General features: G+C 39.7%; 1 long non-coding RNA gene and 1 pseudogene across 2 annotated transcripts in view; one reads left to right on the top strand and one right to left on the bottom strand.

The window, feature by feature from the left end:
• The window catches only part of LOC147826187 (uncharacterized), a 118466-nt gene that overhangs the window by 66108 nt on the left and 24573 nt on the right, over nt 1-27785 (bottom strand). The gene's annotated exons all lie outside the window — the stretch shown is intronic.
• On the top strand, nt 1919-27785 carry LOC147826188 (SRA stem-loop-interacting RNA-binding protein, mitochondrial pseudogene; annotated as a pseudogene). The gene is made up of 3 exons (XR_015439307.1): nt 1919-17690; nt 18083-18197; nt 23318-27785. The product of XR_015439307.1 is annotated as an SRA stem-loop-interacting RNA-binding protein, mitochondrial pseudogene (transcript).

Genomic DNA, 27785 nt, shown 5'->3' with positions numbered 1-27785 from the left:
GAACTTTTCATTTCGTGTTTTTGGATGACAGTTGATCTTGAATAACTGAAACCTCAGAAAGCAAAACCACAGATGAGAGGGAGGAGCTGCGCTTATGGTGTTCAAAGCTCACCAGTCCCTCCGGTGAGCTGAGGAGAGCACCGTGCATGGCCTTGGTTCTCTGGTTGCTTCTTGGGGAGGAGACTGAAAGCTCACTCCGGGGCCACCCTCAAGATAAGAGCCAAGGGAACGCTAAGCTGTCGAGGCAGAGTGAGGTTGCGGGTATGTTACGGGTCATGGGTGTGTTGTGTTTTGGTGAGCAGAGGACGACAGGCCCTCCTCGCTGGTTGGTGGACGAGGGGCCCCCAGGCGAGGGGCTCTCTGATGCTGACTTATTACCCTACTCTTTCCACACCTGTCATCTCACTGCATCCCCACACGATCACCCGTGGAAGACCCTCTGGGTGCTAGTGGCCTTGACTCCAAGCACAGATTACCAGCATACCAGGTTGCTTACCCAGTATGTAAATAGTCTCAATTAATATTTAGCTAAAACTTTACTACTGGACCTAATTATATCTGCACCAATCTAATTACAGCTGAAATCACATAGTAATATAGCTATTATTAATTTTAGATCCCTGCAGTTGCTATACCAAAGCACCACAAATTAGGTAGCTTAAAATCAATGGAAGTTTATCCTCTCACTGTCCTGAAGGCAGCCGTCCAAGGTCAAATGTGGCAGCACCCTGCTCCCTCTGAAGGTGGGAGGGAGGAACCTTTCCGTCGGGAGCTCCCAGTAACCCTTGGGTTGTCACAGAGTCACTTTAATCTCTGCTTCCACTTTCTCACGGCATTCCTCCTTCTCTGGGTTTGTTTGTTTGTTTGTTTGTTTGTTTTGTGGCACTGGGCATTGAACTCGGGGCCTTCACACTGAGCTACATCTCCAATACTTTTCACTTTTTATTTTGAGACAGGGTCTCACTAAATTGCCCCAGATAGCCTCAAATTTGGGATCACCCTGCCTCAGTCTCCCAAAGTCCTGGGACTACAGGTATGTGTCACCATGCCCAGTTGCCTCTGTGTCTTTTTCCTTACAGAGAATCTAGACGGTCTAAACCTCTTTCTCTTTTCTCTTACGAAAACCCAAGTCATTGGATGGATGTAGGATCCATGCTAATGAAGATGACTCGTTTCAAGATCCTTAACTAATCGCATCTGCAAAGATCCTATTTGCAAATAAGGTCACGTTCTGAGAGTGTAGGTGACCATGAATATTGGGAAATGGCAAGGGGAGGGGATACTATTCCACCTCCCACATTACTTCTATGTCACAAATCATGGGCCATTGCCTATCAAATTCCAGCTTTTAATTCTTCTCACTTGTCTACGCTAATAATTTCTACCATCTATCAAGTGCCCACTATACAATAGGCTTTGCTGTTCATTATTTCTAGACCTCCCTCTCAGACCTCTGAGCTCAAAGGGTCAGACATCGTTATCCCAATGTCATGGATGAAGAAGCTGAGTCTCAGTGCAGGTGGTGGTTTCCCTGAAGAACTACCCAAAAAGAATGGAGTCCAAAGCTCAGTTTGGCCGCCTCTCATGCTCACCCCTTCACTGTGTGTCACAGAACTGCTACCAAATCCTGCTTCTGTCTCCTTCATAGTATTCAAAAGATTAATCTTCCTACTGTCTCCTCAAGGTCAGAAAGTAAACATTTTCCTTTCAAACCTTCTGAAGGCATGTGAGGGAGGGTACAGGCTCGGGAAAAACTGCATTGTTGTTGAAACACCCTCTTCCTGAGCCTTAGCAATTTTAATAGGCAGAAAAGTGGGTTAGGGCAGAACTATAGCTCAATGATAGAGTGCTTGAAGCATGTGGGAGGCCTTGAATTCAAGCTCCAGAGGGAGGGGAGGGGAAAGGGAAAGGAAGGAGGAGGAGGAGGAGGGAAAGGGGAGGGGAGGGAGGGGAGAGGAGAGGAGAGGAAAGGAGAGAAGAAGAAAGTGGATTAAATGGGCCTTCAGAGAAGAGTTGAAAGGAAAAAAAGATGAAGAACTTCTAAGGGGTTGCTTTCAATGTGTCCCTTAAGAGTCCATGGTTTAGAAATTTAAACTCCAAATTTACACGCTAATGGTATTCATTTGGGAGGTGATTAGGATTATATGAGGTCAGGATGTTGTGGCCCTCGTGGTGGCATTAGTGGCTTTATAAGAAGAAGAAGAGAGCTAGGCTAGCACAGTTGCTATCTTGCCATGTAATGAATGCCCTCCGCCATGCTATAAGGAAGCATGAAGACCCTCACCAGAGGCTAAGAAGATCCTGGTATCATATTCTTGTGTTCCCAGCCTCCATAACTATACACTCAAGCCTTCCTACTTGACTGCTTTGAAACTCCTTGAATTTGGTACTCAAAATATTTTGACACCAAAATATTGTCCTGCTACTTGTTATATGTTTGGTACGTGACGTGCAATTTGGAATTTGTAGATGTTGACTTGTGAATCCCTATCCATTGCAGCCAAAAATTTGTTTGGTACTGGTCATTTTTGGTACTCGTTGTGCCTCCCATAAACAAGAACAAGTACTGAGGTACCTCTATGTTCTTTATAAATTACCCGGTGTACATTATTGTTCCCGTAGTGAAAAAAGGGTAATTGTTCTTGCTACTTTCTGAAGCAGTTCTGGAAATCCTCTTTCATGAGTGCCTTTAACTGCACCATTGTGGCTGCCTTGATGTCCTGAATTGATTCAAAGCATTTACATTTCATGGTCATTTTGACTTTGGAGAAGAGCCAGCAGTTGCATGGTGCTAATCTTGTGAATAAGGTGGATGAGGACACACAGTAATGTTTTCAAGTACCTCAGCCTGCCTTTCCATTGGATGGCACGGCACAGCAGCATTCACCATTATTTTTATCACACTTCGTAAAAACGTTCATGAAAGAAGACTTCCAGAACTGCTTTCAAAAGTGGCAAGAACGATGTGGTGAGTATGTTTGGAGCAAGAGGGAGTATTCTGAGGATGTTTAAGGTCAGTGTGTCTTTCATTGTAATAAAACTTTTAAAATGTGAACATTCACCATATATTTTGATCACCCCTTATATACCCACATCCTATCGGTCCTGTTTGTCCACAGAACCCTGACTAAACGCACCTGTACCTTTGCTCCCCCTAGCTCCCCTCCTTCTTCTAAATCTGCCTCCGCCTCCAGCCTTCTCCACAGGCCCTCTCACTCGCCCCCCTCAGATCATTTGCCTGCAGTGATTCATAGGCTTATAATAATCCTTCAGCTTCCACTTGCCAACTCTCTCCTATCTTCATTCAAAAGTCTCCTGAAATCCCACATCATCGAGCCAAGGAAACAACAGTCTGTCTCCCTCACACAAACCCATTCAGGGATACAGGCTTCAGAGAGAGGCCCGAATGCACAAGTGTTACCTTAAAAATCAATTTTTTTGCACACATGACAGTAAGGAGACTTGGTGTTCCAAAATGCTCTGCCTCCCAGGCTGGGGGAAGGGGCTTGGGCTGTGCCACACAGGTCTGTGTTTGTCACATCTTCCCATGTGGCTAAGGATGCTCAGAAGGCTATAGTCTTGGGTGTGGCTCCCTGAATGAGGGCAAAAGGCCACTGGTCTTCATGGCTGTAGCTTATACAACCAGCCTCATGCTACCATCCTGCCTGCAGAGCATTCCTTACCAGATGGCTTGTATGAAAAGGTGTAGAAGAGTTGGGAAAATCCTCCTTTCCTCTTGGCCATGGGCCAATCCTAGGAGCAAGGCCTACTCAAGCTCAGTGTGACTGATCAACGCATGACATCCACAGCAAAGAGCACAATCACATACCTGCTGGCCCACAAACCCTACTTGTGTTCCCTGCAGGCTTCTCAGTTCAGAGGTCATCGGTAACTGGAATGAGAACGGCTAGTCCAAACGATGAGAGTTACTACAAAAGACCTTCAAGTGTCGCACGGCTCGCCTCATACTAGTGAACAATGAGGAGTTGAGAGCCCTACTGCCTCATCCCACTTCCTACACCAAGGGGAGGAGCCCTTGTGGTAATGCTTCAATCATCATTAAAGCAGATTCCTAGTACACACTGGGGTGGCCACAGAACACGCTGCCTAAAGCACCACCAATGAGCTACTGACCCAAAGACTCTGAAGGACGTGAGGACAGGGTGGTATCCAAAGGAAGAAGCCCAAAGCATAAACTCACAGTACTAGGGCTACTAAAATGTCAGCGTGAAAGGATGTTTGCTATATAGGCACTCTAAATTCAATTATCCCATTTCCACAGCACTTACAATCCTGGGTGACTCATTCAACCTTGCAGAGCGTGGTTATCTTCTATGCAAATTGCTGGTGCGGTACCGGCATGGTGGGAGAGTTACTGTGAGGTAGATAATAATAAGAATGGATCTAGAACATTCGGCCAGTGTCAGCACTCAATAAGCATTCATTTCCTTCTCTGCTCTCTTAATTCAAAGGTTCTATTAATCCAGTAAGGGATTTTATAGGTTATAATTTGTGCAGTTAGTAGATTTAGTGGTAAATCACAGGATTTAAAAGAGCCAATGGTGACACCAGGAGTCAGAAGACATTAATAAGAGGAAAACTCACTGATTGCCAGCATGAATTCACAAATTCAACAACAGGGTCTCAAATCACTTTGTATCTTCTCTTCCTTGACCCAAAATTCAAATACAATAAAATCCATTGTAAATGCAATGGACTCTAGCAATCGGGATTTTAGAAGCTTCAAGTCTTCCTAAAGTACTAAGACTTCAACTAATGACCACATCCATCGGCTGACCTAAAGGAAACGCTTGAGGCAGCATCTGCCTTCTTCCCATCCAACGTATGGGAACATCTTCCAGGCATTTCAGAGCACTAAAGATAAATTCAAATTACCGTGAACGAAAGGCAAGGAAGCCTCCTCAGCATTTGGAGATGGAGTATTGAAAGCACATTTGTGGGGCTTCAGTCCCTTCATCCTATAAGATAAATTGGCAGGATATCCTTACAATAAGAGCATAAATTCAGTGGAGAGGAGGGATATATATATTATTTTTCTTCTGATCCTCAACTGCGTTTTTTTCCTTATTTCCTGTTTGGTTTCAAGCCTACTGTTAAATAAGAAGATGAGGATCAGAGCCCTCTGGTGGCTAAACTGACACTTTCTTTTTCTCAGAAGCATTAAAAAAATTACTCTGTGGTTTGAAATTCCTGTGCCTTGTTTCAGTTAGCAACTTGGTGCTTGAACTCCATCTTTTCTCTGTTTGTTGTTCTCCCTTGGGTAAAGAGGTGATGTGGCATATTTTCATTCTCTTTAGTGCTCATGTTCTGCATTTAGGCACATGTTTAATCTACCTTCTAAAAAGATAAATCACATTTTGTAGCAATTTAATGTTTAGACACTTGTCTGACAAATATTTATTGGCCATGGGCTGGGGATTTAGCTCAATGGTTCCGGCGCCTGCCTTGCAAGCACAAGGTCCTGAGTTCCATGCCCGGTACCAAAAAAAAAAAAAAATTTATTGGGCATCTATAACAAATCAGATACCATACTAGGTGCTATGAGAGATACAAAGAAATTTAAAATAGATCTCTAACTGCAAGAAGCTTGTGGTAGCGTACAAAAAATAATACATTTTTGGCTTTTAAAGATGTGGTTTTTCCATAAAATCTAATTGTTTTATCAAATGCGTAAATGTCATTATCAGAGGTACGCTCTGAGGCTCCCAATCCTCCATCCCTCTCCCACTCTACAATCCAGTTATTCACAATGTCCTGCCAATTCTACTTCTTTTTGTTCCTATTGACCCCAGCTTAGCTTAAGGCACCATCATTTCAGATTCTTACAATATAGTATTTAAAATTTTATTTTAGAAATTATTTTTGAGTAATCACTATGGCTTGTTCACCAAAAATTTCATGTGCTGGAAGCTCCGTTCCCCCAATAATTAAAAAGAGGTGGGAACACTAAGGGGTGGGGTCTGGTAAGAGGTGAGCAGATCATGGGGAAACTGCACCTCCTCGTGAGTGGACTGATGTCTCTCTAGAGAGACTGGGTTAGTTCTCTTGAGATTGGATTAGGGCTCTCTGGAGTGAGTCAGGTCTGGTGGGAAGGGGTTAGTTACCATGAGAATGAGTTTGGAAAGCAAAGCAAGCTTTCTCTTCTTGCACGCATGCCTTCTCTTATACATACTTGCTCCCCCTTCTGTTTCTCTACCACATTGTGACACAGCATAAAGCCCTTTCCAGAAGCCAAGTAGATACTTAATTGTGACCCAAAATAAACTTCTTTTGTTCATAAATTATCTAGTCTCAGATATTCTAGTATAGCAATAGAAAACAGATGTAGACAGTGGCCAATGCATGTGAATAATATAAAATTCAAAACAGTATTGGGGCCGGGGATTTAGCTCAGTGGTTTCGTGGCCTGCTGTGCAACTGCAAGGACCCAAGTTCGATCCCCGGTACCAAAAAAACACACAAAAAACCCCAGTATATGCATAAAAAGTAATTGTCTCTCGCTTCCTTGTACCTTAGCCACTAAATTACCCTCTTAAAAGTAACTACTAGTCCCAATTTTTTGATCATGTATCTGGAGATACTCTGTTTTGTATGTATTTTTTCAAAAATAGTGACATGCTGTTTGGCATCTTGCTTTTATATCTTTCAGTATACATTATTTTTTGTTTGTTGGTTAGTTGGTACTGGGGATCAAACTCGGGACCTTGCGCTTGCAAAGCAGGCACCCGAACCACCAAGCTAAATCCCTGGCCTTTCAGCACACATCATTGAAAATTCTAAACGAATACAAAGAAAACTCTAAACCAATACATTTTTAAAGAAATGCATAGAATTGTATTGTATGTATGTTGTAATCTAATCCGTTCCCGATAGATGGAAATGCAGATGGCTTCCAATCTTTCACTATTGTAACTTGGTGCTGCAATAAGTATCTTCATACAGACATCATTTTCACATGTGCCAAAATATATTTAGTATAAATTCCTAGAAGTGGAATTATTGGATCAAAAGATATGTGTACTTTTACTTTTGATAGTAATTGCCAAATTACGCTTCTTGGAGGTTTTACCAACATCTTTATTTTCCCAAATCCTTAGCAATACAGTGAGTTATAACTTTGTGTTTTATCTTTACTAATATTATAGGTAAAAATGGCATCTCAAAATAGTCTTGACTTACATTATTCTTATTTTGTGTAAGGTGGAACACCCTTTTACATTTAAGATGTGTTTTAATGTTTATTTATGTGTATTTCCAAGAAGAGACTTTTTGTCCATTTTTCTACTTAAGTGTTGTTCTCTCTCTAAACTGTAGGAGACTGTGTCAGGTAGCCTCCTAAATGGCCCCAGACAAACCCCGCATCCTGATATTCACACCCTTCCATGGTACCCACACATTGCACCATGGTGAATTTGAGTGACCAGTTATTATTTCCAAGATGTGGTAATAAAAGACACTCAGCTTCTGTCTTAGTGGTTTTCTGTAGATCTCTCTGGGGAGAAGCCAGGAGCTATATCATGAGCTGACAGATGGAGAAGCTGAAACTTTAAGAAAGCATCCACTGAAGCACAGCATGGATCCTCCAGCCTCAGGCTAGCCTCTCATGACAGCCCTGGCCCGTGTTTCCACCACAGCCTCATGAGATATACTGAGCAGGACCACTCAGCTAAGCTGCTCCCAGATTCCTGACCCACAGAAACTGTGAGATGATCAATGTGTATTGCTGTAGGCTGGTAAATTGCATGCTGATTTTTTTACACACCAATTGATAGTAGTATAGGGTTCTTAATGTTTTAAGAAAACCAGTCCTCTCGCTGATATTTGAGCTTCCTGATGTAAGTTTCATATACTTTCCCTATTTGTTGAATGTCTATTGGTCTCCTTTATGATTTATCTTTCTTTGTTCTCCTTTACTACTGCTGAACTTTTTTTAAAAAATTACATAGTGAACCATCAACTTGAGGTATTACTTGTATACTTAGAAATGATGAAAAAGGCACTATGAAAACAGTACTTTAAATTTCCTCCATTTCTAATAATAAAGGGATAGGCCAATTAGGCCAGCCCTTCTGCTAAAATCAACTAAAACTGCTAGATAAGATAATTTTCAAATCTCCTTAAAAGCATTAATGAAATGACAAGATAGTAAGAAATTACCAGATCAAGATCTAAGAGGCTCCAGGGACCCAGAATGACAAGAAAAGCAATCAAAGACATGTGCCCTGAACAGATAAACTAGGAGCAGGGTGACACAATTTTGAAGACCTCTCAGAGTGACAGAAGTCAAAGCTGAGTGCATCCACGTTGAAGGGTGATGTTAGATTTTCCTTACATTAACCACTAATCCTAAATGGAGAACAGGAAGGAAATCCAAGATTTCCTTACATTAACCACTGATCCTAAATGGAGAACGGGAAGTACAAACTCCTCACTCCCCTACAAAAACGCTTTCAAGATAGAAGTGGCTTAATGCTGAGTAAAGAGGGAAAACACGAATACAATGTGTCCCTGAGTAGGTCTACCTAGAGATAGGTCTCTCAAAATCTATAGCTAAATCCAAAGCCAATAATTTATTTTAAATTGGTTACAGAAAGAAAATGCCTTTAAATGCCTGTGGGGGGAAGATGTAAAAATTACTGGAGAAGGACACCTTCAGCCAAGTCACAGGAATCACTAAAAACCAGGTCTCTTGTATAAAGGTTAATGATGACCAAGGAAAATAAGTTATAATGAGAAAGAAACAGCAGCAGTAACAGACTGTACAAGAAGACCCTGAAAGACTTCAGGTATAGGAGTCATCGGATACTAATTATAAAATTACTGTTTAGGGAAATAAAAAATTGAAAATATCTGCATCAAACAGGAAATGGTAAAAAAGTGACCTAGCAGATATGAAAAAGAACTAGGTAGAAATTTTAGAAATAGAAATACAGACGTATAAATTAAGAGCCTAATATATCAGTTTGAGAGCAGACTACACAAAACGAGAAAGAAAGCTAGATTTTAAAGATTACTTCAACTGTAGGACACAAAAGAGAGACAAAAGATAGGAAACCTAAGAGATTAATTAAGAAAAATGAAAGACTCAAGCGCGTTTACTATATATAATTTATATACTATATAAAGAAAGTAATATTTTAAAAAAACTACTGGAGTCAATTAGAGAATTTCTCAATGTTAGACAATTCAAACCTAATACATAAGATCAACTGCATTGCTACCAGCTAATAATAAACATTTGGGAAATAAAATTTTCAAAAATACCATTTAGTGTAATATGAAGCACAACACATTTAGAAAAAAATTATCAAAGTATATTTATAAACAGTGAAATGTAGAGATCTTACATGTTCAGTTCAATGAATTTTGATAGATGCATACATGTGTGTCTACTATCCATCACACTCCTTTCTCCCCATCAAGAAATAAAATGTTTTCATCACTCCTGAAAGTTCCTTTTTCTTCCTTCTCAGTTCCACCTTCAACCCCAGGCAACTGACCTGTTCTGATTTCTTTCACCATAGATTAGTATTGTCTGTTAAAGAATTTCATACAAATTATTTCTGTAAGATGTACATAGGCTATTTTCTTTTCCTTGGCTTGGACATGGTGTTTTTGAGGCTCATCCATGCCTTTGCCTCCATATCTCATCATTTTTATTGCTTTTAGTAGGTATGGATGCCTCACACACTATTTCTTTTTCTGTTAGACATTTAGGTCCGTTTTCATTTACCACTAAAAATAAAGCTGCTATGAACTTTGTTGCACAAGTCCTTTGGTACATATGTGTTTTCTTTTTTCTTGGAGAAATACTTAGAGGTGGAACAATTAGGTCCAAATGTGCTTACCACACTAGTGAATTATCCACATGAATAGTAATTCTGCTGGCCTATACCCTCTCTGAAAATAGGGGTCAGGTTGCACTCACTGGGTTACTTTTGATGCCTTCCACAGTAAATTGCACACAGGAAGCATTAACTCTGTATGTCTTCGGTTAATATATTGTAGAGAAAATATTCTTTAAAAAAAGACATAGGCAAAATCATAAACCTTGTTTGTCCTTGGTTGTAGTACAGTACTGCATACAGAATACACTCACTTTATTAAATCTCTTTTTATAAAAGAAGGCCTATGGAAAAAGCCTAAAGAAATCTGGAATTTTTATAACAATAATAATATTAAATTGATTAATATTTACAAACCCTAACAATACTAAACAATATAAGATGATCATCACATTAATTTCTTGTACTCTGAATAATCAATACAAGGAAATCAAGCATGAAGAAATTAAGTAGTACCTTGTATAATGTCACATAACTAAAAATTGGTGTTCCTGCAATGAATATAAAGAAGAAAATTTGACTTATTGTTTTAACAAGTAATATTTTTGAAAGCTGTTTTCAGTCCAAATTTTCCCACACAAAGAATGAAAATGATAATAACAGTGCTTATATTACCTATGAATCAAATGCAATCATTTATTTTTACTTATTCTGTCAACAGAAAAACATGATGCCAGGTAAGATATCATGGTTATTGTCATCACCAATCAAACATCATCAGTCATCATTATTATCAACATCATTATCATTATGTCTAATATTTGACCACTGCTGTCTGCTCTTGGGTAGATTACTGTAAACTTATAAAATGAAGATGCTAATGCCTACAATTTTGTTGTGAAGATTAAAATATATAATGTATGTAAAGCCCAGCACAGTAGTTAACACTGAATAAATGCTCAATAGAGAGCTGCTGTTGCTGTTGTTCTTGACTTGTTTGAGACATGGTTTTCATTCCTGGTCAACTTGTCACTTGCTGGGTAGTTAGGAGACCTCCTAATCAAGCTTCATGGTTCTCCCCTTAGCTGCACTTGATGGAAGTGACCAATTAGAATGGTCATCAGAGAAACTCCTGGTATCAATCACATTAAGTCCTAGCAATAAGTCAAAGTAACTGTAAGTATCATTATCCATTTTCTCTCATGGACCCTCAAGACTTCAGTTTAAAAGTCGTATCTCTAACTTTCCAGTAATATGAATAAAGTGAATAATGTGTATAAATTGATCCATTTCCTCAAACATAAAATGCTTTATTTAGAGTCATACTCATTTTATATACACCAGTGAGTATCATCTAAATATTTTTGGCTAATTTTTATTATGTTTTGTACCTTGAAATACAGAAATTACATAATCCTTTGCTAGAAGCATCATTTGTATAAGAAAATTAAGAAGTTGCAAAGTCTTGGTAAATCACAGGCCATGTTCATTAATTCAAACCAAAGACACACAGGGACAATTTTTCTGACCTCATATCAAGCAAAGAGAGTGGGGGTTGATGGACAGGTTCTGCTGTATCCATTGGTCCACAATCCTGATTTCCAGCCGAGCCAATGAATCAGAGATAAAAGTCTCAAACAACCACACGGATGTCAGGAGACCCCACAAAGTACCCTGGTTTCCCTTGATTCTCTTATGTGAGGGTTGTACCATCAATGCTGAGTCAATATAAGGAAACTTTGGACAGCAGATTCTTCCAGGTCAGAGATGCCTCAGGTGGCTCCCCAGACCCATCCTCTCTAAGCATCTCCTTCTACCCCCTCCAATCTCAGTCTGATGCTGTTGAGATTGGTGGGTAGGTTTCCTGCCATTTCTCTGCCTCTCTGTAGCTTCTGCTTACTGCCAATGCACTGGGACAACTTGCCAGCCAAGTGGCAATGACTTCTGACTCATTCACCATTTCTACTCCAAGAGCTATAGGTTTGCTGCTACCCAAGATTGCTATACAATCATATGTCACTTAACAACAGGAACACATTTTGAGAAACGCAATGTCATAACTGTGTGAACATCATAGAGCACACTTACAAACCTAGACGGTCTGTCAACCACTTGGTGTGGCCTCTCAATGCCATCAAGAGGTGTGATAAATGTGAGATGCATGAAGCTGCTACTGGTGACATAGCAGACTGATTCATAGTACATTTCTTTCTTCTAAGTAGCAAGACAGCTCTCTAAAATAATGATGAAAAGCATAGTATAGTACACACAGAAACCAGGAACATAGTTGTTTATCATCAAGTTGTACATTACGTATGTAACTGTACATGCCATCCATTTATATGGCTGGCAGTGCAGTAGCTCTGTGTACGCTAGCATCAACACAAACATGGGAGAAATGCATTGCACCGAGATCTCATGGAGGCTGCTACTAGGCCAGAGAAATTCTCCAGGTCCATTATAATGCTACAGCACTGCTGCACTATATGCAGTCTGATTGACAGAGACATCATGTTCCAACACATAACTGTCTTTGTTCATTTTTACATCATTCTCTACTGATGTCCTGTTGGCAGCACTTTCTCTATAGGAACCCAAATGAAGTCCTCATGTCATTATGCAGGGGAAGCTATTCAGCAAAGCACCACAGGAAGCCTAACTCCTCCTTTTCCTACCACCCTCTGTGGGCTCAGGAAATCACAAGGTCTCTGACTTCCCTCAGCCTCTTGCTTCACCAGAGCTCTGCTCCCAAGAATCAGAGGAAAAAACCTCAGTAAATGTGGTGATAGAGAAAGTCATCATTATCTTTCTTCCTTTAAAATGCAGAAGCTTTTTTCATAAAGGATCCCAGGATCCCCATGAGTTATACATAAAGTGACACAATAACCCTGTGTTTAGATAATCAAAACAAACAGATATACTATCCAACTTTTTATATCCTTAAGACCTCAACATGAAAATCTAATCATAGCTGCAAAGATTGGTTGTGGTTTGTTGCCAAAAGCAGTGCCCATGTCCCACCCTAGCCCCTAAGTCCTGAGATGACTCTGATGAATGCAGTGCAATCTTTTTTATAACTGTTTTGCAATGATCTATTTTCAGAGAGGATACTTCTCATTCCATTTATTCCCATTTTTCACCTTTCATGACGCGCTGTGCAGGACAACTGTGAAAATAAGCACAGACCTCTCTTCTGGTTGATTGCCAAGTGAAAATGTGAACCTGGACTCAGTGGAGCTTATGTGCCTGAGAATCTCATTCCCTCCAAACAGTGGTCAAGGAAACATCTTCCCTGGAGACACCAAGCAGCAGACACTGTGTTTTAAAGTGATTTAAAACAAAAACAGAGGTTCCTCTATTTGACCACCAAGTTCAACTGAATACAAATACTTTAAATCCAAACAAGCCCTCCAAGCTTCCAGGAAACGGTTCCTCCAGTGAGTCTCTTGCTGTTCTGACTCATCTGATCTGCTAATGACCTTTTCATTTTATACAGATTCACATGCTCTTTCCATTTGTTTATTTGTTGGAATATAAGTATATTTGTTCATGCAGAATGACACTAAGAATTACAATAGCCCAGAAAGGGCCTAAGATCGTGCATCTCAGTTAGAAAAAAAAAAAAAAGCAGAGAAAGAGAAACAGTATACTTCTAGTATCTGCCACAGTTTACAAAGCACTTTTATATATCTGATTTATAATAATACAAGTTCTTGGGAATAAGTAAAAGAAGGTATTTCTATCTAATTGCAGCAGGGATAAACATGTTGGAAAGATAATAGATAGTTCACTGAACTCGCATAGATGTCAGAGCGTGTGCTAGGGTACCAAGGGAGCCTGGTTCTATGGGGCACCACCAAAGTCAAGGCCACAGTCATATATGATCAGAAAGCCTTCTCAGCCTCCACCTCAAAGGCCATCTGACCCTGCTGCCACTGCCCCCTGTAACCTCCAGAGTCAGAGTTTCAGGCAGGCACACCTGATTGGCCACACCTGGGTCCCAGGTGGTAGGGGTGCAGCAAGAGAGTATCCGCTTTCCCCACCCTCTACCTTTTGGTATGTATTACTGGGTAACCTGCTAGCTTCATAATATTGTGTAATAAATTACTCCAGACTTTGCATCTTAAGCAGCACAAATTTGTTATCTCACAGTTTCTCTGGGTCACAATTCCCACACAGCCTCAGCTGGGATTTCTGCTCAGGTCTCACAAGGCTCAGAAAGGTGCCAGGCAGGCTAGGCTGCACCTAGAAGCTCAGCTAGGGAAGAGCATTTCCAAGCTCCCTCGGTGGTAGCAGGATTCACTCAGGGGGGACAGCATGCTTGAGGTCTCCACTTTCTTGCTAATTATCAGCTGCAGATCTCTCTCAGCTCCTGGAGGCTACACTCATGTCCTGCCCCCCCCACACACACACACACTCCACGAGCAGTTGGCAGAAAGGCTGTTTCGTTCTTCAGAGCTAGCAGGGAGGGTTACACAGAGTATTCAAAGAAGGGGATGGATTCTTATGGTTCATCTTTGAATTCTGCTTATCACACTTCCCAAAGAATGACAAACACCTTACTCTTGTCTCATAGAAATAGCAGACCAAATATGTATTTATATTTACTATATATTGACTCCAAATTTACTAAAGGAGGAAACAGGCTAAGAAGTTCTGTGGTTTTGTTGTCACCGTAGAGTTAAAAGGTGGCTGAGTGGGAACTTGAAATGAGAAAGCTTGATGGTGCTATTGCCAATGGCAAATGGAAATAAGTAGCAAGCTTAACATTCCCTAAAATAAATGATTTGACAATTGATGCTATAAGTTTGGATGGAAAATAAGAAAGGAAGAGTAAAGATGAGAGATTATGACTAATGAACCTCTGCCGGCTACTAGAAGCTGTTCTTGAGCTATGGGAAACTATACCAACAAAGAATGGAGAATTTGATGTTATAATTACAAACATCTAAGACATGATTGCTATTTTTAAAAGAAACAGTTCAGAGCAAGTTTCCGAGGTGAATATGCAAGGTGGAAAAAATTTCTTTAAAAGACCAAGAAAGAGATAACTGCCAAATTCTGCAGTTTTCTCTTGCTGCCTCTACTTCTCCTTTAAAAAAATTATATCAAATATATTTGAACACATACATAATATTTTTACCTTCTTCTGTTCACCTGTATGTCAAGTGTAACTAGAAACAATAAAGTCTCAGTGTCAATTCTAGCCAGGCTATCATCTGGCTGTGTAAACTTAAAGACATAACTTAGCCTGTCTAGGCTTCAGTTTGTTCATCTGTAAAAATTGGGAGTTAGAAAATTTGATTTCGAAGAGCCCTTCCACTTTAAAATCCATTCAATGATAGGCTAGATAATGAACAATTGTGAATATTAAGGCAACACAATCCTTTCTTCTAATCTCTATCGGAAGGAGATTAGTTCACATTAGTCATAGGCAATGATGAATTTAATTGTGCTTTGGATTCCACTCATATAAGAACACTATTAGCTCCTTTGGTGATTCTGCAATATTTGCTTACTGTAGAAGTCATTACTCTAGCCATATTTACAGCCACCTAGAAACACACACACACACACACACACACACACACACACACACACACCAGAAACAGAAAGACAATGTAGTAACCAGGTTAAGAGAGAGGCGCAGCCAAATTAACAGAGACTGTAGGAGGAGAGAAGAATAGAAAAGTACTACACCCACACAGCTTTTGCAAATTGGCATTTTCCATATGTATCCCCACTAATTACCACCATCATCTCCTTCTACAGTGAGAGCCAGCCTGTGTGACCCTGTGCCCATGTTTACTTTCTTTATTAGTTAAAGCTTTTCTTTTATCCATGATTTTCTCCCTTATGCTATTAATTAAGTGCAGTGAAGGATAAGAGAGCCTCCTCCATGTGGTCCATCTGGTCTCTCCCTGTTCCCTACTATCTTAAAACACTCCCAATACTATCAAAAACAACTGTGCATTTCAGCGTGATCAAGGAGGGCCAGTTTCTTCCCTTCTCTCAAGCCCATGCTTTGCATTTCTATTCCAAAGGAGAATGAGCACATACCAAGCTGACTTTACTAGTTCCTCAGTGCCATTCTAAAAAATTCCTAAAGAGACTTTTGAAAGGAAAAATTATAATTCTATGCTGCTCACTACTCTGTGTGCTCAGTGAAGCACAAATAGACTTTTGTGAGGCATAAGCTGACCCTAAAAGCAGTGAGATGGATTCGGTACCCCGTTCTGGAGAATTAATCTCATATAATCAGTGCCTAAGGCGAGGGACTCAAACTTCCTTCCTTTCTCTCAAGCCCCAGGGTGATTGTGAAAATGGATTAGGTAACAAAGAGGAGGTGCTTTTATATTTTTAGATGCCCCCCTCCTCTCTCCTACCTCCCCAATCTCTGTCACACAGACTTCCAGTGATAAATATGGGATATAGTAAAAGAAAATTGCCTAGAACCCCTGGCTAGCTTCAGATAAATTTGCTACTTGAACAGCAGAAAACTCAGCTTAGTTTTAAATGAGCTCTCTTTTCCATCTTCAGAATCCTCAGGCAGCAAACACCATGAACATAGAAGGTACATTCTGACAAGTCATAAATAAATGCATGAGCTAATAAAATAATGTTCATAGTCTAAATTAGCAGCCCCATGGAGGCTACATTAAAAAGAAACATTTTCATAGGGAAACCAATAATATTTTCTTTCCTAGGGAAATGTATGTCACCTTCTACATTCTTAATTATTGTTCTGACTCTGACCACTTCTTAGAAACATACTAACTGAAAAAGATTGGGACTTCCTCCTAATGTACCATATTAATGAGCCAATAATTAAGCCATTCTTGAGTCTAAAGGTGGCAGCTTCTGTAGTGAGGGGTGCCCTGGCACTGGGTATGAATTTTACTCGGTAGGTTGCTTTTGTCCGGAAAATTCCCTGGACTGCAACAGCCAATGAGCTGAGAAAACATTTTGTTCAGTTTGGCCATATACAAAAGTGCATTCTTCCTTTTGATAAAGAGACTGGCTTTCTTGCATAAAGGTATGTGTTGGATTTACTTTTCTTCAGAAGAAGCACTTCAGAATGCAGTGCAACATGAAAATAACATAATTGATGGAGGTCCACATTCAAGTTCAAAAACCAAAAATTTTGCAAGGGGATCAAACATCTGATGAAAAGAAAGATTTCTGAGATGATTAAACCCATAAAATAAGCACAAAACAGAAAAAAAATTAAGCCATTCTTTCCACTTCAAACTTGGCCTTGTGAATTTGGGGCTGACTCAGTCTTATGGCTTGTTATCGAAATGTCCCCCTAAAGACTCATGGGCTCATAGGTTGTGGCTGGATCATCTGTGTGTGATGCTGGATTAGGGTGTGTGATACTGGGATTAAGGGTGTGATAACTACATTAGTCTACTGATTGGTTTAGCCTAGTTCCAGGTGTGGATGATGGGAAGCCCCACCCTGAGTGTGGGTGGCACCACCCAAAAGGCTCGTAGCCCTAATAAGGGAAAAAAAGGAAAAGATGGAAGTCAGGGTGCTACTGCCTCCTGCCTAACCTGCCATGGACTATTTCTTCTCTGCCATACCCCTCTGCCATGCCAGCTGACTATGGGCTGAAACTTGTACAAATTGTGAGCTAAAATAAACGTTTCCTCCTTAACTTGTGGGTGTTGGTATTTTGTTGGAGCAACAGAAAAGTAACTAAGACACTCTGCAGATCCCATCACTGCTTTGCAAGCTCCCTCCAATTTTGTCTCTTCCAATAGGAGGTGAAACAGCAAGACCAGAGACTGGAGAGTCAGAACAGACTTGTCCCTTCTTGTTTGCTTACCACTGTTACCAGCGTTGCCCAGTTCACTCCATCACTTTGGCAGTGACAGTCAGGTAAGTAGAAGAAGCTGATTCCACTTTAGTTTTCTAATATTCTTGTCCCTTCAGCAGCACTAGCAGGCTGGTGCCATTTCTTTTGAGAGTATGGGACCTAAATAAGTAAGACCCTTCTGCCAAATTCAGTGACAATAGTGACAGCTAAAGGATGCTCCTCCTCAAGGGTATAAGGTTTAGATTCATGGGGGACCTTTCTCCAAGCTTCTACACTTTAAAAACTCTCCCCTTATCCCTTTGTTTCCCCAAGCTTGGGAGAAGTGACTACTTCCAGAATTTGTTACTTCTGGAATTCCATTTTATTCTCTAGTTAATAATTATTTATATAAAATTGTCTGTATTAAAAGAATGCAATTGTTTTCTATCTCCAAACTGGACTCTGTCTTATACAGAAATTTATAGCAGAAATGATCCCAGGAACCAGCATGTTCAATTCCATTAGAGATGGACTTTTAAGATCGCCTTGGTGCTCTTCTTTCTGGTCACTAACTGAGCTCCCTGCCAATGGTGAGTAGAATCTAGAAACCTGTTGCATGCAGAGGTATCACAGTTAATTAAATTATTACTTGGGGTTGATTTAAAAATGCTTACTAAAGCAAGATCTCTGAGAGAGCTGGCCCACCTTCGACTCCTACATCAGTAATGATGGCTCCCTGGACTGGAGTGGGGGAGGGCTGCTGCTGCTGCTGCTGCAGGCCCAGAGCACTCACGGAAGATGAACTCACATCTCAGCTCAAATTATAGCTAACAGGAAGCTTCCAGGTCAGTCCCTAAAGAATCTTTTATTTTTTTCTTATTTACTTGCTGAAATTAATTATGAAGATTGCAGGATTGTAAATGAAGTTGATTTGTAGATTCTCAAGTTTCACAAGTGAAGTTAGACCATCAAATGGGAAAGGTCAGGAGCCTTAGACTTGGAATAGGGACATCTGGGTAGATTTTGATGAAGATCTGACTCCTAAGCCCCTGAGTTTCTGGAGTGTCCTTGGACAGAGGAGAAGCCTGTCCCTCATATTTCCAGAGACCACCCTTCTCTTCTTAGATAAACTTTAGTAATGGGGCAGTTTCCTGGCCAGGAGACATCCCAACTGTTCCATCCCAACTGTTCCTTTTGCCATTACCTCCATAATTAAGAGCGGATTGCAGCAAGCTCCCTAAGGATAAGAACAATGACTGACCCAAATAGCATAAACACTCATGTTAAGACTGCTAATTTATAACTCCAGAACCCTGAGAAATGTACATAGGAGTAGCCTCTATAGGCATTAGACTAAGGAGAATGGAATATAAGAGTGGGTGGATTATATTGACTTGTGGATGTTAGTACACTTACAGAGACTGGATTTAACATTTTATTTCATGCAGCTAGACATGGCTCCAACAGTTTGCTTGGTTGGGAATTGACTTAACCATGGCTGATGTTTAATGAAATTGAGATGACTCAATTGTAGTGGTAAAATGTGAGGAGTCCAAAGGTTTAACCAGGCACGAATGTTGACCCATATTTAAATGTGACATCTGAACACTTTGCTCCCATGCTCCACATCCCCAAGGTGGCCCAAAGACACTTTCTCCACAAAAGCACTGAGAAACTCACTGGTAAAGGAAGCATCAGCTTTCATGTCTAGATGGATCCACCACCGAGATTTCATTGGGATGATGAAACCCGAGTGGAGCACAGGTTATGTAACAGTGCTTGCTACCAGGGCAAGATGAAGCACACTTACAGAAAAGTGCAGCAGAGACAAAGTGGCTATGAGAAAGTGGTTAACTTACAATGATCTTTCGTGATCACAGTGGCCCTGTGAGTGAAATAAATATGTCACCCGTGAGAACATTACCTGATCTTACCAAACTTTTCCTATAAAGGTCTAGAGAGCAAATATTTTAAACTTTGTAGGCTAAGAGGCAAAACTGAAGATATTACAGAGGTACTTATGTAACAAAAGCTAAATTTCCACAAAATTTTTCCTGATGGAATTCAAACTATAATGCCAACAATTCAGTATTTTTCCAATTCATATCTATTAATGATATGAATGGAATTGTGGAGAGTATGATATTTCATTTAATTCAGGTTCCAAGGTAAGTGTTTTCTATCATCAAAATTATCTGCCAATATCACTGGGTAACCCTAATCTTTAATAAATTTTTATTGACCTAACCTGATCTTTGAAACTATCTTTTTACAAAAAGTAGGTTTTGCCAGATGTGAGCGTTAGTCCAGGAAGATGTCATTTTATTTGAGCATATTCATTGCTTAGAAAATATTTACGTAATTCTATCAGCTTCTTCTCTGATATAGTCATGTGTGGCTCAGCCACAGGGACATGTTCTGAGAAGTGCACTGCTCAGCCATGTTTGGTCCTGTACCCATTGCAGAGTGCAATTACACAAACCTACATGGTGGACTTCAACCACTGATGTAGCTTCTTGATGCAGTCACGCGATACAGTAAACAGACTGCATCAGGCTGCATGACTATTTTGTAGTAAATTGTTTACAAGAGTAGGAGTACACACTAAAGTAATGCTAAAACCATAATTTAGTAGAAATAAAAGCCAGTGACATAGTAATTTATTATCAGGATCAAGTGTTATGTATTGCCCATTGCATTTGCTATAATTTTATAGGACTGACAGCACAGTTGGATGGTCTACACAAGCATTGCCACAAATAAACGAGGGACACCTTGTGCTATGACCTCATAATGGCTACGATTCTATCAATAGATGATAGAAATTTTTCAGCTCCAATACACTCTTTTGGGATCAACATTCGATATGCAGACTGTCACTGACAAACACATCAGTGTGGGTTGCATGACTGTGTTTGCCTTTTAGCAGTTCATTACTTTACAAATTAATTGCTTTCAACAGAAAGTTGGTAGAAGTTCCCCAATTGCACAGTTAGGTAGAGTTGGAAATCTGTACATTCCTTTGCTCTTGCATTAAGTCCTGAAAAACATTGTTGCAGTTGTTTGAACTTGAGGATGTGTCCCCTACAAATTTAGGTGGTAATGGAGATCTCACTTTGTCTTTTAACTATTGACAACTCAGAAAGTGTATAAAGTAGCTTGACATTAATTGCAGTTTAAACAACATTAGCCGTCAAAGTTATTTTACTCTATTTAAGGTTCACATATATAAGTGCCATTTGCCTTATAATTTTAAGTTGAATTCATTAAGAAACATTATTAAATTCCCAGCAAAGGCTAATTTCTGAAGCCATTCAATCTTGACAGTAGTAATTTAGGGCAGTTTTTTTTTTGTCAGAAAAATTATCAGTCCTTAGCTCATTGACCACTGTTAAACATGTGATAGGAAAATGCATAATATTTAATTTCTATTTCTAACAAAAATGCATGAAACTGACAATAGTTAAGTCTACAGTAGTAAATGAAGCTCCCCATTGACTCTGCTGGTTTAATAACATATAATAGATTAATATTTTCTGCACAGTATCTATTGAAGGATAACTCAATAAATAAACACAAATTTTAACATTTTTACATCCTCACAAGCCCTGTAAATTTGTCTAACCCCTTTTCTTGTTCACGTATGTTTTTACAACTCTCAGTTGCAACACATCATAGCAAATTCCACTTCAGGTTACATTGAATGAGTGTTTTCTCCACTTTCTTGAGCAAATACTTACCTACCTTTGTTGTGCAGACTGAATAGAGGCAGATTCTTCAGTTGCTTCAAAGGGTTAAAGCATTAACTCCTTGAATAACCAACTGAGCAGCATCATAAACATCTGTCACCTCATCAAGAGCCAAAGAAAACCACTCCAAATCTTCTGCCTTGCTCTTTAATTGACTATTGATATTGCTCTAAATGTTCTGAACTCTTCAAGCAACTGCTCTTGCTAAAATGGTAACAATCTTAAATATATTTTCTGAGGAAACATTTCTTTGGCTGCTATGAGCAAGCATGATTTAATTAACTCACCATCAATAAATGGCTTTTCTTGCTTTCTTGGCTAACAAATGAGCCACATGGAAACTATACTGTTATTGCACAATAGACACAATGTTTTGCCATTTCTTTGAATAACAAAATTAATCCACCCTTCACCATGCTTTAAAAGCATACATGTGATGTTCACTTTTCTCTTATTTTCAGTCATGACACAATAGTGTGAACTAGTAATGAAAAATATAGTGATATAGGTATCATTCAAAATTGTTCTTGAGTTACAACTGCATCACTGTAATTTGTAATGTGCTAAGCATCATCTTATAATTGATAAAAGCATCAAATGTGGTCTCTATTGCATCCACTTAACTCAGCCATGGTAGCATGAAATCACTCATAGAACAAGTAACTATGTAATAAATGAATGTGGCTGCCATCCAATAAAACTTTACTCATTGACATTACTCATACAATCTTGATTTGTCACTGAATACTGTTTTCCTTTCAATTTCTTCCAACCACTTAAAGATGTAAAAGCTATTCTTAGTTAACAGGCCATACAAATGTCGGCGACGGACCAGATAAGACATGGCCAGGGCCATGATCTGATTAATGTAATAAAACTCCAGGTCTGAGATCTGAGAACATGACTTGAGTCCTCACATAATGGATAATCACTCAGTTCCTCCATCCACACCAGTTCCAAGGACAAGTTACCCTTGAGGGATGACCCTGCAGGAGAGGGTATACTGTAAGGCTCCCTCCCTGTCTTCTCCAGAGAGGCCCTTAGCCATTTACTAGGATGACTTTCCCAAGGGAGCTGGTAATAGTTGGACCTTTCAAGGTTTAATTGAAAGCAACATGCAGAAAATCAAGCCTCCAGTTGGGGAGAATATTAGGCAACTTTCCTGTGTTTGTATAGTGCAAAATTAAATTTAAAGACCCTTACTCTTCTCATGCAACAGCAAAGAGACCACTGCAGACCCAAGTTTCCACCATTACTTCTGCTTTCCTCTTCCTGTGGCTGCTGACAGCATTCATGGCAGACTCTGCCCTCCTTCTGACATCATCCGTCAGGCTGGTTTCTGCTCCCTCTCCTCTCCCTTTCCAGCACCTTTGAGATCACAGCGCTGTCCATTTATAGGACAATTGCTAAAACAGCAACTGAAGTGAGACAGAACACTAGCAGCCAAGAAATAGATGTTTGGCTCCTGTACTTAAAAATAACCAAGCTGAAATGACATCATAGGAAAAATCCAGATAAGACATTATTTGCCCTGATAGGAAGTCACAAGGGGGATTTTTTCTTGGATCCACTTCCCCCTCTGTACCACAAATGTTTAATAAGCAAAAACAATCTCCTGCATTTCCGAACCCTTCTTCCCCTCTCCAAACCCACCAAGGAATTAGAATTTTTCATTTAGTGACGAGTGTTACCTTTTCCATTTTCCAGAGGACTAAATTGAAGTGCCAGCAATGTAAGTGATACCTTGTTGTTTTCAACTCAAACAAAAATGTAAAGCTTCATGAAATTCTTGAAGATATTGTGCAATCTGTATTGAGGCAAAATGACAAAGAAAAGGGGAAAAAAGGCGGAAACAGCTACTGCTGCAGTTACCACCCCACCACACCTCTGTTGGCTCAGTTATTTATGGTGACCTTATCCTTCTCCTGCCACCTCTACCTCCACACCCTTTTGTGTTCTAGGGACGCACAAAGAACTGGATGGCCAACCTTCAGAATGCTGATCAGTGGCCTGGCTGTTGTCCCCACAGTAGTCTGCAAAATCGATCCCAGGAGTTTTATCAATGGCTTGAATAGTAATGGCATCGGTAATGTACTAAGCCAGGCGTCAATGTCAAGAAGGTGAGATGCTAGCTAAAATCTTTCCACAGACAAATCGGAGCTCAAAAAGATCTGAATAAACACACCAAGGAGATCACTGAGGGTGCCTTGGTCTGATGCATAAGATGAGGGGAGCTCGGTACATGTGACAAGAATTGGGGCTTTTTGTTGACTGAAGATTCAGTGCAAGTCATTCATATGATGTGTTTGTCCTGAGTGCGTGTCAAGGAATCTTCTGATACTCTCTCTTAGCTCCCTGTGCAGAATCCTATTACAGTGCTTATCTCTCCAACTTTCGATTGCCTGTCTTTCCTCTCATATTGTAAGCTCCTTGAGGGCAGAGGCTATCTGTTCCTTTTTTTGTTGTTTTATTTTTAATCCAAAATCTCTCATAATATATAACCATTGTAGGAACATAATGCCAACTATCCAAGTGAAGTGGACTATAGCTTCCAACTACAAAACTCACAACTATTTATAATAAACCAAAATGAAGTTATCCGAATATTTCAATACCACACATATTGTATTAAAGATGAAGTAAGTAAAGGTGAGTGATCTGGAATTTGAGATCTAAGTTTAAATCTTGCCTCTGCCACTTACTATTTGAACAATCTTGACCAATTTCCTTAGGTCTTTCTATACATCATTCCTTATCTATAAAATAGGGATGTAATAAGCACCTATTTCATAAAGCTGCCATGAAATTTAAGTGAGGTAGCACATATAGAATACTTAAAACAGGCCTGACAAAATGTAACCATGCAATATACCTTAATTACACTATTTTAATAGTATTAAAATAATGATGATGGTGCTGCTGATGGTTGATAATGATAATAATGATAACTCAATAATCAGAGTTACAGGACACTGATGGTTGGAACACAGTCTTTGTGACATATAAAACAAAGGACTGGCATATAGACTACATAAGTAATAATTTTAATGTAAAAATACAAAAAATGGGGAAAAGATACTAAAGATTTCACTCTAGTAGAAACTCAAATAGCCAACAAACAAATAAGCCCAAACTGATTAAAATTTTGCGAGATATAAAGTAAAATCTATGAAATAATATTCTCACCTGCCAAAGTAACAAAAGTGCAAAGTCTGGTTGTGTCAAATCTGGCAGGGATCTGGATGATGGGAAAGCCATACACAGACTTTGGAGATAAATCAGCAGATAGAAAAACTGAGCATGCTCACACCCTGGCAGCTGTAGGCTGTCAAAGCCAGGCTGTCCAAAGGGCTCACTAGCATGGAGGATTTTGTGATTGGCTGCAAGCCTGGCCCTGACAAAAGCCCTTTCTACATCTGTTCAACCCAAAAAGGAGATGTTTTCTTCAATGACTACTTAGGGCATGGAAAGCCTTTGGGCTTCTAGTCCTTCCTATATTGCACAGATTTTTATTAAGAGTGAAACCTTGTGTGATAGGGTATTCAGTTGCATTAATGGGATATTCAGTTACATTACTGAGAGGGGTGGAAGCAATGGCAATCTACTACCAGAAATTCCTATCCTGGCCAGGCTTGATGCCACATGTCTGTAATTCCAGCTATATGAGAGCTGAAACAGGAGGATCACAAGTTCAAGGCCAGGCTGAACAACTTAGCAAAACCCTGTCTCAGAATAAAGTGGGCTGGGGGTGTAGCTCAGGGGTAGATTGCCTCTGGGTTCAATCCCCAGTACCAGAAGAAAAATATTTGCAACTCCCTTGCTGGTGTGCATGGGGGTAGGGGGAGTCAATGAGATCCAATCACAAGTGAAATATTTTAAATGCTCTATGGCTTTTTTTTTCTTAAATTCTTTTATTGGTACATTGTAGGGATACAACACAATTACATTTCTCATTGGGAATTGTACCTTTATATAATGCATCTTGGTTCTTATTTTTTCCCCATTCCTAGCCCTCCCTTCACGCCCTCCACCCTTCCCTATTTACAAAGACTTTGTTTCCATTTTTTCCATTTCTCAGCATTTTTCCTTTCCCTTCTTTCCTTTCCCCTGCCCCTCCCACTACCCCTACCCCTTTGGACCTTTTCTTCCTATTTTGCATTATCGATTATTCATTCTAATCATTGGTACATTTTAGGTATACAATATAATGACATTCATCATTGGAAATTTGCAACTTTACATAGTCTCTCTTTGTTCTTATTTTTCACCCTTCCCCAGCCCTCCCTTCAACCCCTCCATTCCTCCCTATTTACAAGGATTTTGTTCCTATTTTTCCATTTTCTCATATTAATCCCATTCCCTTCTTTCCTTCCACCTACCCCTCCCACTTCCTTCCCCTTTGCCCCTTTTCTTCCTATTTCACATGACCTATTATACATTTCAGTCCTTATTTACACTTTCAGTTTCTCACACCAGAGAAACTATTGGGTATTTATACATGTGTGTCCTATTTTTTTCACTTAAGAGTATCGCCTCAATGTGCATCCACTTAGCTATAAATGTCTCTAATTTCTCATTTTTTATGGCTGAGTAGTACTCCATTTTATTTAAAAAACCACATTTTCTTGATCTAGTCTCCAGTTGATGGGCATTTGGGCTGTTTCAAAGTTTTACCTATCACAAACTGTGCTGCTATGAACATGGGTGCACATATATCACTGTGGTATGATTCTTTCAATTCTTTGGGGAAGATCCCCAGCAGTGGAATAGTGGGGTCAAATGGGACTTCCAGTCCTAGTTCTTTGAGGTATCTCCATACTGATTTCCACAGTGCTTGCACCAGTCTACACTCCCACCAGCAGTGGAGAAGGGTTCCTCTTTCCCCACAGCCCCACCAGCATTTGTTATTGGTTGATTTCATGATAGCAGCCATTCTTTCTGGAGTGAAGTGGAATCTCAGCGTTGTTTTCATTTGCATATCTCGAATGACCAGTGATGTTGAACATTGTTTCATGTATTTATTTGCTATTTCTACTTCTTTGTCTGAGAAATGTCTGTTCATTTCAGATGCCCATTTTCAGATTGGGTCTTTAAATTTGGGAGGTCTGATCTTTTTAAGTTCTTTAGAGATTCGAGATAGGACACCTTTGTCTGAGGAAAAGCAGGTGAAGATTTTTTCCCACATTGTGGGTTGTCTCTTCACACTGCTGGTGGTTTCTCTTGCTGTGCAGAAGCTTTTTAATAAGAGGGGAATCCCACTTGTTGATTGTGCTAGTTCACAGGCAACTGAGGTTTTGTTCATAAAATCTTTTCCTTCACCGATGTCTTCAAGAGTCCTATGTAACCTCTGTTCCAACTGGCTCAGCATTTCTATTTTAATATTTAGATCTTTAATTCATTTCAATTTTAGTTTAGTGCATGATGAGAGATACAGGTCTAGTCTTAATCTTTGGCAAGTTGAAACCCAATTTTTCCAACATCATTTATTAAAGAGGCTATCTTTCCTCCAGTGAGGGTGTTTGGCTCCTTTATTGAAGATGAGATGGCTGAGCATGTCTGGCATTGCTTCTGCATCTTCTAATCTGTTCCACTGGTCCTCAGGTCTGTTTCTTTGTGAGTACCGTGCTGTTTTTATCATAGTAGCTTTGTAGTATAGTTGGAGGTTGGGGATTGTGATACCCCCTGCCATGTCTCTGTTACCTAGAAATGCTTTTGCTATTCTGGGTCTCTTCTTGTTTCAAATGAATTTTTGGATTGTTTTCTCAAGGTCTGTGAAGTATGCTGCTGGGATCTCAATTGGAATTGCATTGAATCTATGTAGCAGTTTTGGAAGTATGGCCATTTTCACTATATTAATCCTTCCTACCCAGGAGCAGGGGATATCTTTCCATTTTCTGATATCATCTTCAATCTCTCTTTGCAGAGCGCTATAGTTTTCAGAGAAGAGGTGTTTGATTTCTTTTGTTAGGTTGATTCCTAGGTATTTCAGGTTTTTTGGATGCTATTGTGAAAGGAATTACTTGCCCTATTTCTCTCTCAATGAGTCTGTTGTTCATGTAGAGGAAAGCTATTGATTTTTGTGTGTTGACCTTGTAACCAGCTACTTGGCTGAATTTGGTTATTAAGTCTAGAAGACTTTTGGTGGAGTTCTTGGGGTCTTCTATATAGAGTATCATGTCATCTGCAAATAATGACAATTTGACTTCTTCATTTCCTATCTTTATTCCTTTTATTTCTTTCTCTTGTCTAATTGCTGTGGCTGTTTCCAGAACTATATTGAACAAGAGTGGTGATAGTGGACATCCTTATCTTGTTCCTGATTTTAGTGTGAAGGATTTCAGTTTTTGACCATTTAGTATGATATTGGTTGTTGGTTTTTCATAGAGGGCTTTTATCAGTTTGAGGTAGAGACCATCTATTCCAACTTTT

Source organism: Heterocephalus glaber, unplaced genomic scaffold (genome assembly GCF_053883595.1).
Source record: "Heterocephalus glaber isolate CG9 unplaced genomic scaffold, H.glaber_assembly_v1.0 deba00001472, whole genome shotgun sequence".
NCBI lineage: Eukaryota > Metazoa > Chordata > Mammalia > Rodentia > Bathyergidae > Heterocephalus > Heterocephalus glaber.
This window is presented reverse-complemented; position numbering and strand designations above follow the sequence as displayed.